Raw genomic sequence first — 12,383 nt, 5'->3', positions numbered from 1 at the left:
TGATCTGAATGTGTTTGCTTTGCAGAAGTGGAGAAGTACAGGAGAGGAAGAGACATGAAGTCTGAGGAGCACATACCGCAATGCTTAGATAATTAGTTTCATATATGGTAAAAAGAATAGAAAGTGATGTACAGATAGTAAGGTACAGCGCGTGTAGGGAGTTGTGTTGTTCTCTTGTCTTTCAAAACAGGAACCACGCCCCCACCGTCAGCGGGAAGGAGTCAGATTAACACGAGGCAGGGGCGTGGTGTGGCGAAGGAGGAAGTGGAACCGCCAATGAGAAGAGGACAACGCCTCGCATGCACAGTGACTCATGTGACGTTTAAATACACTGGGTCAGGAAAAGATAGTTAGTCAGACTTCGTGAACTGGCACACTTTGTTGCTTGTCAGGGAAAGAAGTTGAGACCCAGAGCTCTGTAATTTTATTCCTTTACTGCTTAATAAACTACATTAACAGACCAAATATCTTCTCCTATTGCTTCATTAAAGAACACGCAGGACTGAGCTCACACATAGCACACTGGAGAGTAGGACGAGCCTTGAGTCCAACAGGATTTAAGTACAATAGCAATAGCTGTTTGAGTTCTACATGGAAAAGATTTCTATATTGGCTGTTCAAATTCTTGTATCAATCTTCAAAGTAGACATCCAAGTAGACAAAGTAGATCAATCAGTTTTTCATCAATTGCATAGCGTAACATTTACAAGCCATATTATGCAGGTAGCAGCAGTGGAGGTTAGGGGCTGAGAAAAAAACGACAATTACCATTTACTCTGGAACTATAATGCAACTTATAATAGATGCACAGGTATGAAAATAAGGATTATTATATTTATATGGAATTAGTTTTCAGTTATAAAGTCTGATCAAATCACTCTGCCTTAAATTTAGTTGCTTTTACAACTATTCTGTCTTTCTTATTACACTTTGTTAAAAAAAACCCTATTATTGTTTCTCAACAATAACATTTGACACTGACTGCTCCTTTTTATTACTCTTTCACCTCCAAAGGTGATGTTAATTGCATATTAGAAATAGCCAAACAGTAAATAACAAGGTCCATTTACGTGTTTCCTGAAGTACATCAAAAGAGCAGCAAAATACACAATACAGTCAAATAGGGAGGCTGGAGGGCAATTTAGAAATTTTAAAAAGTGGTAACAACAGTTACAGGGTACAGAGATACCTCAAACCTTAAACCCACTTAACGTGCCGGTGGGTCAGCAGTTACCTTTCCTGTGTAACCAAACCTTGTTCAGAGCTACAGAACTATAATCCAGTGGAAACTCCCAAATACGTAATTTTAGCATGTGTAAATGTGTATTTGATTGAATAACCTCAAAGCAACTTCTTGGGAAACAAAAAGGGAAGTTTGAACATCCAGGGGTTTATGTAAACTACAGTCAATACACACGTTATTCAGAGAGCTGGGGAATTTAAGTAAACAACACTTCTTCAACAGAGACCGGAACAGCGTTAAGACAATGAGTAAACAGCTGAAGACAGCTTTTATCTTTATTATTATACTATATTAATATATAGTACCACTTGTCAGCGCTGTGTGTTCAGTATACTTATGGAAGAAAGAATTGTTTCGAAGAATTTAATCAATATCCAAGTATTACAGTAGAAAAAAAAATCATATTACTAATAAGAAATCAGTGGGACTAGAAGAATTACAAAGAAAAACAATGAAAGACTAACAGTCTTTCAAGCTGTCTTCAGCTGTGTTGTGTACTGTAGGTGTACTGTTTTACTGTGTTCCTGTTCTGGTGCTACTTTTGCTAAAACAGCACTTTTTCACTCCATGGGTCAGTCGCTTGCATGATTACTCCACAAGCAGGTCAGGGTCAAAGATGCAGTTAATCTATTACACAATCTTTGGAGGCACTATGATTAATTATAACTCATCAGTGTGAAAAACACTGTATTTTTAGGGGTTCAACCCTATTGTTTTTGTCCTGTTTCATTATTAGGGGCTCAAGCCCGAAGGGTGAAACCCTATTGTTTTTGTCCTGTTTTATTAGAGGTTTAAGCCCAAAGAGCCTTCACTGTTTATATATCCTAATGATGGCATATATGTACTTGAAATGTAAACAGTGAAATGCATTTTTGATTTCGCAATCATTTTCTGAAACTTTTGAGAACATTTTTGCTCCAAAGCCACTGCTGATTTATGACCCTGCCTGGAGGAGGCAGAGCATAGCTCCCTTTGTTTTGCAGTCTGCAGTATTTAATTGTGTTTCTCCACAATAGTGTAGCATATCTGCAGCCTCACTGCAGTGTTCATTTTGATAGTAATTTGGGTTTGATTTATTTTTGTTTTGTTTCATTTGGAAGTTGTTCAATTCCAAATTCAGTACTTTGTACAGTATGTTTGTCTGTCTCTGTTCTGATGACATTATACGATACGTCCAAAGAAAATGAGTTTTTCCAGTGTAACTGTTTTTTTTTTTCCTGTGTAAAAAAGTAAATAATCGCCATCCCTTTCCTCTCTAAATGTCAAATCCAGGAAGTTATTGGAATGATTATTAGATTTTACAGATGCTTTTATCCAAAGCCATTTTGAAACGTAGAAATCCTGTTTTATACAGCAGATTTAGCTTTGGTTTATACTGTTGCCAGCCAGCTGTATGTTTGATCAAGGGACACAAACAGTTTAATGTCCCTCCTCCAAAGCTTTGAACCCACAGCTTGCCCTTTTGGCCCAGTCCTCAAGCCTCCCACTCTTAAAGCAGTGCCCACTGTTTCTAATCCATCTGTGAGTGTTGTGGTCTTCTGGCCTCCTGTTCACAATTAATCATTTTTATGAAGGAATAAAAGAAAGAATACTTGAAACACCTTAGCAATGTTTATTATCCTTTACTTCTACTAATGCACAGTGTCACCCTGTGCTTGTGGCACATGGATGGTAGTCTGATGTAACCCCCCAGCCTCTTTTTGTCCTTTCCATGGCAGATCGTCCTGCATGTGGCTCAAATCAGAATCATACACTAATTGACTATTTACGGGGCTTGGGAAAATCCCTAATGGACTTGATATTAAATCCCCCTCAGATATTTTAAGTGTCTTTTTGGAGTGCCTGGCTGAAAAAACAGGCTCTCTTTTTTACAAGATGGCCAAGCTAAGCTTGTCAGTGTGTCGGAATGGGCCAACCAAGCCCAGGCGGCTGTTAGATGGGATTATGGGACGACAGTAGGGAAGGGCAGTGCAACGCAGGGGAGAGAGGAATGGCCAGATCTCCATTCAATGACTTCCAGATGGACTGCAGGCCCAGGTTCTCTCACTGTAGATACATACTCAGCTTGGTTAACTTGTGCTCCATACGGGACTTAAACTTGGCTTCTTTATAATGAGATTGACTGGAGTTTTATGTGGAAAGTTAGATAACATAAATTTCATTATGCCTGCCTGGCCCTTTAAAGCACTATTAAGGCTTTGAATAAAATAACTTAGACTATTAAACTGAACTCAGGGATCTTTGGTATAAACTTATGTTACTTTTTCTTTTAATGTCAAGAGTTATTTACTTAAAACCTTTACTGCTGTTTTGGACAATATTTCAACATTGCAAAATTATCAATAACTATTCCTATATATATATATATATATACAGTACAGGCCAAAAGTTTGGACGCACCTTCTCATTCAATGCGTTTTCTTTATTTTCATGACTATTTACATTGTAGATTCTCACTGAAGGCATCAAAACTATGAATGAACACATGTGGAGTTATGTACTTAACAAAAAAAGGTGAAATAACTGAAAACATGTTTTATATTCTAGTTTCTTCAAAATAGCCACCCTTTGCTCTGATTACTGCTTTGCACACTCTTGGCATTCTCTCGATGAGCTTCAAGAGGTAGTCACCTGAAATGGTTTTCCAACAGTCTTGAAGGAGTTCCCAGAGGTGTTTAGCACTTGTTGGCCCCTTTGCCTTCACTCTGCGGTCCAGCTCACCCCAAACCATCTCGATTGGGTTCAGGTCCGGTGACTGTGGAGGCCAGGTCATCTGCCGCAGCACTCCATCACTCTCCTTCTTGGTCAAATAGCCCTTACACAGCCTGGAGGTGTGTTTGGGGTCATTGTCCTGTTGAAAAATAAATGATCGTCCAACTAAACACAAACCGGATGGGATGGCATGTCGCTGCAGGATGCTGTGGTAGCCATGCTGCTTCAGTGTGCCTTCAATTTTGAATAAATCCCCAACAGTGTCACCAGCAAAACACCCCCACACCATCACACCTCCTCCTCCATGCTTCACAGTGGGAACCAGGCATGTGGAATCCATCCGTTCACCTTTTCTGCGTCTCACAAAGACATGGCAGTTGGAACCAAAGATCTCAAATTTGGACTCATCAGACCAAAGCACAGATTTCCACTGGTCTAATGTCCATTCCTTGTGTTTCTTGGCCCAAACAAATCTCTTCTGCTTGTTGCCTCTCCTTAGCAGTGGTTTCCTAGCAGCTATTTGACCATGAAGGCCTGATTCGCGCAGTCTCCTCTTAACAGTTGTTCTAGAGATGGGTCTGCTGCCAGAACTCTGTGTGGCATTTATCTGGTCTCTGATCTGAGCTGCTGTTAACTTGCAATTTCTGAGGCTGGTGACTCAGATGAACTTATCCTCAGAAGCAGAGGTGACTCTTGGTCTTCCTTTCCTGGGTCGGTCCTCATGTGTGCCAGTTTGGTTGTAGCGCTTGATGGTTTTTGCGACTCCACTTGGGGACACATTTAAAGTTTTTGCAATTTTCCGGACTGACTGACCTTCATTTCTTAAAGTAATGATGGCCACTCGTTTTTTTTTAGTTAGCTGATTGGTTCTTGCCATAATATGAATTTTAACAGTTGTCCAATAGGGCTGTCGGCTGTGTATTAACCTGACTTCTGCACAACACAACTGATGGTCCCAACCCCATTGATAAAGCAAGAAATTCCACTAATTAACCCTGATAAGGCACACCTGTGAAGTGGAAACCATTTCAGGTGACTACCTCTTGAAGCTCATGGAGAGAATGCCAAGAGTGTGCAAAGCAGTAATCAGAGCAAAGGGTGGCTATTTTGAAGAAACTAGAATATAAAACATGTTTTCAGTTATTTCACCTTTTTTTGTTAAGTACATAACTCCACGTGTTCATTCATAGTTTTGATGCCTTCAGTGAGAATCTACAATGTAAATAGTCATGAAAATAAAGAAAACGCATTGAATGAGGTGTGTCCAAACTTTTGGCCTGTACTGTATATATATATATATATATATATATATATATATATATATATATATATATATATGTATATTAATACCTATATCAACACTGTTTTTAGAGAAAGTATCAAACTTTGTTACATGTTCTTTACAGATTAAGTTGGCCCCAGCAACAGTCCAGTTCTGCTTTCTCATGTTAAAAGCTGAAGCAAAGGAGATTTTTGTGAAAATTCTTGTTCATTTTGGCACCATTATTTTGTAACAGCCACATTTAGAATATGACCTGTGTGTAAATCCGTGCACTGTATCCTATGTTGTCATTACTGTATTTACTCATTCAGATGAATGCCATTCCAAGAAAAATGTTGTAGGACCCTGAAAATGATCTTGCAATTGTGCACACTACACAGGGTCAGTGTGTAGAGAGAAGCAGTCAGAGCTACAGGCTACAGTGAGGCTAAAAACAGAGTTCATATGACGTTTTTCAAAACAACTTTTTATGTCATGGCTTCAGGACACTTGGATCACTATGGATGAGCAGTATGGAGATACTTTGTGGATTCAATTTTGTGTTCTTGGACGTTAGTCTGGGGCACCGTCTGCCATTAGGTGTGCTAGCCGATCTCCGCAAGTGATGTGAGGACTCTAAAACTTCACCAGGGCCTCAATTGGCATATGGGTGAGTGGATAATGGCTGAATTTTCATTTTTGGGTGCACTATCCCTTTAAATGTGTTCTAAATCACTCGTGTTACCCATTACACAGTGATTAATATTTATTTCACAATGGTTCTAATGGGTTACAGTTAATGTTGTTGTAGAAGACATTTTGCACCATGAGTTAAGTCTTATGCAGAATTAGTGACCACCCACCTGTGTATATTTTTATGGTTCAATGATATTAGAAAAGAAAATTGTAAAATGTTTATTCAATGTTTTTATGTTCATATAACATAGAATTAAATGATCAAACAACAACAACAAAAATAGTTTATTAAACTGACATAACATCCTGTCAGACAAGGGTCATGTGACACTTTAAATGCTCATTTATGCTCAGCGTTAAATACGGATCCGGATCCGGATCCGGACGGAGCCTTCTGTCCGTGCTCCGCATTCATTTCGTCCGTATTTCTGCACGTCCCCATAAAGCTTACGGATACGGGCCAAACGGAGCAGTACCACCGGGAACCGTGGGGGCAGTGTTGCTATCACTACCCGATATGTAGCTCTAGTGATATATTGGTAAAGGGCGCATGGAAGTATGTGGGCAGTGACGGTAACATCGTTTGAAACGGACGTATACATTTTCGTACGTAAAGGGAGCATAAATGAGCCTTTACTGTGTGTCTGGGGTACTCAAAACTTCATGTTACTGCATTATACTAAATGAAAAGTTTTGAATGCAAACTGTTTCCAAAAATATTTTAAGTTGAGTGAGTGAATTGTGGTTTACAGTGTACATGTTGTATGGAAAAACTATGGACAACTGGACAAGCAATGTACATAACCATGACCTTTGAAAATGTAACGGGTATAGAGTGAACCCAATTGCAGCACAAATGAACCAGGTTTCTTGTATTAACAGTCTTTATTCAGCAGGTTAAAGCAGGAACACAGCTAACCAGAATATGCAGCAGAACAGAGCAGGTGAGTATGGCAGGATTAGAACCCGGGTCTCCCACGTGCCAGACAAGCAAGTTACCACAGGACCAACGGGGCAGGCAGGGAGGGCATGGGGCTCGTGAGCAGGTAATTGTCCAAAAGTTCTCAACAGCCTCAAAGAGTGTGGTGGAGGGGAAATGGCACAAACTCACTGCTGATGGAACTCTTACTGGAAAGTGGTTCAGATGAGGGCTGGGTGTGGATCCGGACCTTGAGACGGGAGTTGACAGGGCTGACGGCACCAGAGGAGGTGAACTGGCAAGGTGTCAGCCAGCCACAGGCAGACGAGGAACAGAAAACAGGCAGGCAATACTTGTAGTCGGGGACAGAAGGCTGGTGGATTTACCGGGGCTGAGACATGAAGCAAAGGTCGGAGGCAAATCGGGTCAATACCAGGTAAGCAGTCCGGGAACAAGTGCTGGAGAGTCAGGCATGAGAGCGAAGACAATCTGGCAAAGAATGAGTGGAGTGAAGCTGCATATATACTGGCTTGATTGGAGATGGTGAGCAGGTGACAGCAGCAGGTGTAAGCAGTTAAGCTGATGAGGCGTGTGGCTAAGCAGCAGGGCAAGAGAGGGGCAGAGCAGACTGTGACAGAAAAAAGCGATGTTTGGAGACTTATTCAAATTAAGTGGCAACTTCGTCACCATAGAGCTCTTTAGCATTAATATGTTAAGTTAGAAGAGAAAGTTACACTTAAATGCTCAGCTTTGGCAAGTTATTGTTTCCATGATTACAGACAAACATAACATACTGTGTATTTATAGGTCCTGACAAAGCTTTCTGTAAGTTTGTAATATTAATCTCAATTCATCTCACCCAGCAGAATTCATTTGATTTATTTTCACTCTGATATAAGTTTAGGCTGGTGTGTTTATTTGGAATAAAGTCTTTACTATTTTTGTTTAGGGTATGTTCACTAAGAAAGACCATGCCAATGGAGTTATAGATTGCAATTAGTTTATTACATATTATGAATGATGGAGATGAAGGTTGAGGGATGGAGGGATGGGAGTCAAGGGAAGTAGGGATGAGAATCAAGAGATGTGGGATGAAGGGATGAGGGGATGTAGAGACAGAGGAGGGTGGGGGGAAGGTTGGGAGAATTAGGGTTGCAGACGAGTGGAGGGTAGAATTGATGATGGTTCGGTGTCGGTTGAAGGGAGGAGAGTGCAACGGAACCAGGGGAGTTGAGACAGAGTGGAGTCATCTCTTCGCTCGCTCTACTAAAGATAGAGTCCCCAAGAGAAACGTCATGATGAAAGGTGCGTATGGGTGTTTCTGGTGTCGTTAAGATCATTGTAGATGTAGGTGAGGTATGCCTGAGAGGACCAGCGGCCAAGGATTTTAATTATATGGTCCGAGATTCGCTGTCTGGAAGTGGTGGTGATTCCCCAATGTGGAAGGCATGTCCTGAGTATAGCTTGGGGGATATTCCTGATCTGGTAAGAATTTGGCTGAAGTGGTGGTGGAACCAGAAGCGGGTGGCACCTTGGCCTGTCTCGGAGACAAACAGAGGATCACGAGGAGAAGTTTTGCTGGCAAGTCTTGAATTTATGTAGTTCAGAACGGGTTCGTATGGACTCAAGTATGAGTCTGGTTGAAAGAGGTAGACTGGTTGTGGTAGACCTGACTGGTTGGTTTTGCTGCTTTTGAGGTGGTAGATGAGGGTGTTGGATGAATAAAAGGAAAAAAAAAAAAAGCCAAAAAAAGTACAGCAGGAACATGGATTCCAAAACTTTATCTGTGGGTGGAACGGAGGGTTCGCATGCAACAGGTGAGAAGGTCTGAAGTGAGGGGAAAACGTTTAGGCACGGGATGTAGTTCAGCCTTGCGGAGGCCTTTGATTAACATGCTGATATGTGAGTAGTTCAGGGCTGGACACGGTGCCATGGAGGACAGTTTTACAAAGAAGTTAATTCTGCTGATATAGACTCGTTTAGTGGAAGATTTAATTTTGAGAATGGCATGGGCAAATGTAATAAAATTTGAGAGGGTCAGGACATCGAGTGAAGGGAATGCGAGGCTGAAGGAGGTGTGGAATGTTTTGAAGCAATTCCATCCAGTAAGACACGAAGAGAGTGTTCGGGGAGCAGAGCTATGAATGCTGGCGTCTTGCAAAGTGGTGACAAGATGTTCCATCCACTGGGTCAGTTGAAGATGGTGGCTGAAGACGGTGGGACCGGAGTCTGAATGGGGTCGGAGGCTGAGGCCAATTGCCTGAACTTCTGGAAGGCAATTACATTTTTATGACCTAGAATGTGGGCGGCTCGGATAATGAATTGGTGCTGGGCTAAAATGAGGGTGAGCCTCCGCATGAACTGCATGATGTGTGGACAATGGGAGCGTCCTTTGTTAATGATGTCTATGACAGCACTGTTGTTGGAGTAGATGGCGATGGTCTTCTTAGACCATGCCCCCAAAGAATGGCTGCAATGACGACATGATACATTTTGTAGATGGTAAAGGAAGAAGTAAGGGATGACAATTCAGGCGGCCATTTGGTGGAGAACCACCTGCTGCCATAGTAGCTGCCAAAGCCGATGAAGGGGCTGCGTCTGTAAAGAGCTGGATGTCTTCTAGCCTGGTGATGTAGTCGTCGTAAAAGAAACAGATTGACAGAGGTGAGGAACTGGTGCCACACTTTAAGTTCCATTTTGCATGGTTCGTCAAGCAAAACTTGGTTGTGGAGAGATGGAACAGATGCGGCGATGGAAAGGAGGTGAGACAAGAAGGATCGACCTTTGGGAATTATACGGATGGTGTAGCTGAGGTGCCCAAGCAGCCGCTAGCAAAAGACTTGGCGTTTGGTGCATGTGTGGGCAAGAATGAGATTGGAAATGAGCAGTGAAATCTGTTGAATTTTCTCGGTAGGCAGTGATGCTTGGAGTGAGGCCAGATCAAGAATCAGAGACAAGTAGTTGTTCAGCTCTGACCTGCATGTGGATTTAGGTAATAGCTGAGCAAGATCAGTGTAATTACCAGAAAGAATCTGTTGCCTAAGTGTGGGTGACATGGGGGATGGTTGGGTGGATGCAGCTAGGTGGACTGGGGGTAAAGTGGAGGCTAACGTGAAGCTGTGAGGCGGAGGGGGATATGTGGGAAAAGCGCTGGAATTGGCTACGTGCGGAGCTGTGGAAAAAAGGGGTGCATTAGAAGCGGAATTGCCAGGTTAGGTACATGTGGGTGATGGGGAAGGGGAGGGGGAAGAGAAGGAACTGTAGGAAACAGTGAGTTCTGGCTCTTGATACCACCATGGGTCGCGGTCATTGGAGCGCTTTGTGTGGCTGGGATAGTTGATATCCATGTGGGTAGAGCTGAGATGGCATAGGAAAAGTAGGAGCAAGAGAAGAAGAAAGCAAGCTGGGATGGAGGGATGCATATGCTCGGGTATTTTGTGACACTTGAGGGAAAGAAGACAGTGCTGGAACGGGGGGAGGTTGTACGGTAGATACGACCTGGCCCTCAGAGAGGGCTGATGTGGAGGGCAAAGTTTCCCTAGTGTCTCTGGATTGCGTCATGACCTCATCGGCATGGGGGTGAGCGGGGTGTCGGGAACCCGGAAGTGGTGTCGAAGTGTGGAGAATGACGTTTTGCTGGGAGTCGATGAGCCGCTTGAAAAGTCTGGCTTTCCTGTTGGAGTGGTGGAAAGGGATATTTTGTTCGGTGAGGGGGTGCTTTAAGGGAGCGACTGCCCAATTGGATATGTTTGAGACCGGGTTGGAGTGGTGCCATGGTGAATACTACTCCGGGTGGCTACTTCTGTCATTCGAGTGGCTGGACCGCAAGTGTGAGGCGAGAGGCGTCTGGAGGGGACGACGCAGAATACGGGATCCTCCCCTTGGGCTGCTGGAAGGCGAGGGACCAGTGATGTTGGAGTTGTCAGAGGATTAATGCTGGGGACGTCAGGCAATGTGAATTTCCGAGCGCAACCGGTGTTGCTGGCGGCACTGAACGCGAGAAGATGGAGAGGATTCGGAGACTTCAGGACATTGATGTTCATCAAAAAGATTGCTGACGGAGGTATTTGGAGTGAGTTCCTGGTCCATGCTTGAAGGTAAGTTATTTTCTCTTCGTTGTACTTGTCTGACACGGGTCTTGTGAGAACGGAGTCATAGGGGAGGGAAACGGATAAGATGTGCTTAAAAAGTTTTGATGTGGAAATGGACGAGATTGAGGTGCAGTCTTTATTCCCAAACTTTGTTATAAAACTTCATTATGTATGTATGTTCTTTAGGGTATGCTCATTCTCCTGTATAAATAAAAACAAACTAACAAGCATGGCCTTATTTAACAGCTTGTTCACAATGTAACAATGTAACAATGTTCTAATGGCATAAAATAAAGGGACAATACACAATTGCACGAGAGATCACCATAAGATCCTATCGAATCTTTCCTTGTCAAGTTCAAACTCTACTGTATGTGCTGCTACAGAGAGCCTTGTCTTTCAGCTTTCCTGCCTGCTCAGGCTGTTTCGTATTTGCCTGCTCAGGCTGTTTTGTATTTGCAGACGTGCAAGGATTTTTTTCCAAGCAAGTGGAGTGGGATTTGTGTGAAGCTCTCTTATCCAGTACTCACCCAGCTTAACAGGAGTTCTGTAAGCCTGCATCTGGTTGCGTCCCATTTCACTAGAATATTGTTTGAAGTCATGAGTTTGAAGCCAAGCTTTGACGAACAACCACAGTAGTATGGCTTAGTCTTACACTTACAACAAGATGTTTTCTTCAGATTAGTGCTAGTATCACGCAATACTATAGCATAGACCTGTGGAAAGTGTTGTTACTAAGTTTTGAATGAGACCCATGCACAAACAACTCTCACAATGGATTTTCTTTGTGCGCCTTTTACTTGATTTAATTGCCCTGTATGTATGTCATGGCAAAAGACTGGCATACATAGCTAGCTGATCGAAAGTCTTAGTGCATACGATTCCTAGTGTACGCAGAATCAACTTTTATGTCTGTTATATTCTGATATGATCCATTTTACTCTGCAGTAGACTTAATAGACTTTTACCGTATACATCAGGGTGTAGCAAATCTATTTTTAGCACATGGGTATAAATAGAACTCAAAGGAGCTTGGCTGTGATAACTTTTTAAAAACTGTGATAACTAGAGGTGTAACAATACACGTCATATTGAACCATTTGGTACAACGTTACCTTGACGATATGTTTTTATTCATTTAATTTTATTTATAAAGGCCAATATCACAAATCACAATTTGCCTCACAGGGCTTTACAGCATATGGTTACAAACGGTCTTTAATGCCATTACCAGACTTGAAATAGAAGATCCTCTGATTACCTTCAGGTGTTTGGAGTCACTTTGGTTTCGCTGTGAATTATGGGGATGATGGCAAGAAACAATGGTGGATAAAACTACATTGAGCCAAAGAACTAGTCAGCGCACAGCTACAGACTCTCTTCAGCAGCTAACCCAGTAGCACAGTAACAGACACGGCCCATGAGCTGGAGGACGAGCTGCTGCACAGCTACAGACTCTCC

This window comes from Epinephelus lanceolatus, chromosome 4, assembly GCF_041903045.1.
Source record: "Epinephelus lanceolatus isolate andai-2023 chromosome 4, ASM4190304v1, whole genome shotgun sequence".
In the NCBI taxonomy this organism is placed as follows: domain Eukaryota; kingdom Metazoa; phylum Chordata; class Actinopteri; order Perciformes; family Serranidae; genus Epinephelus; species Epinephelus lanceolatus.
Note: the sequence above shows the minus strand (reverse complement) of the source record.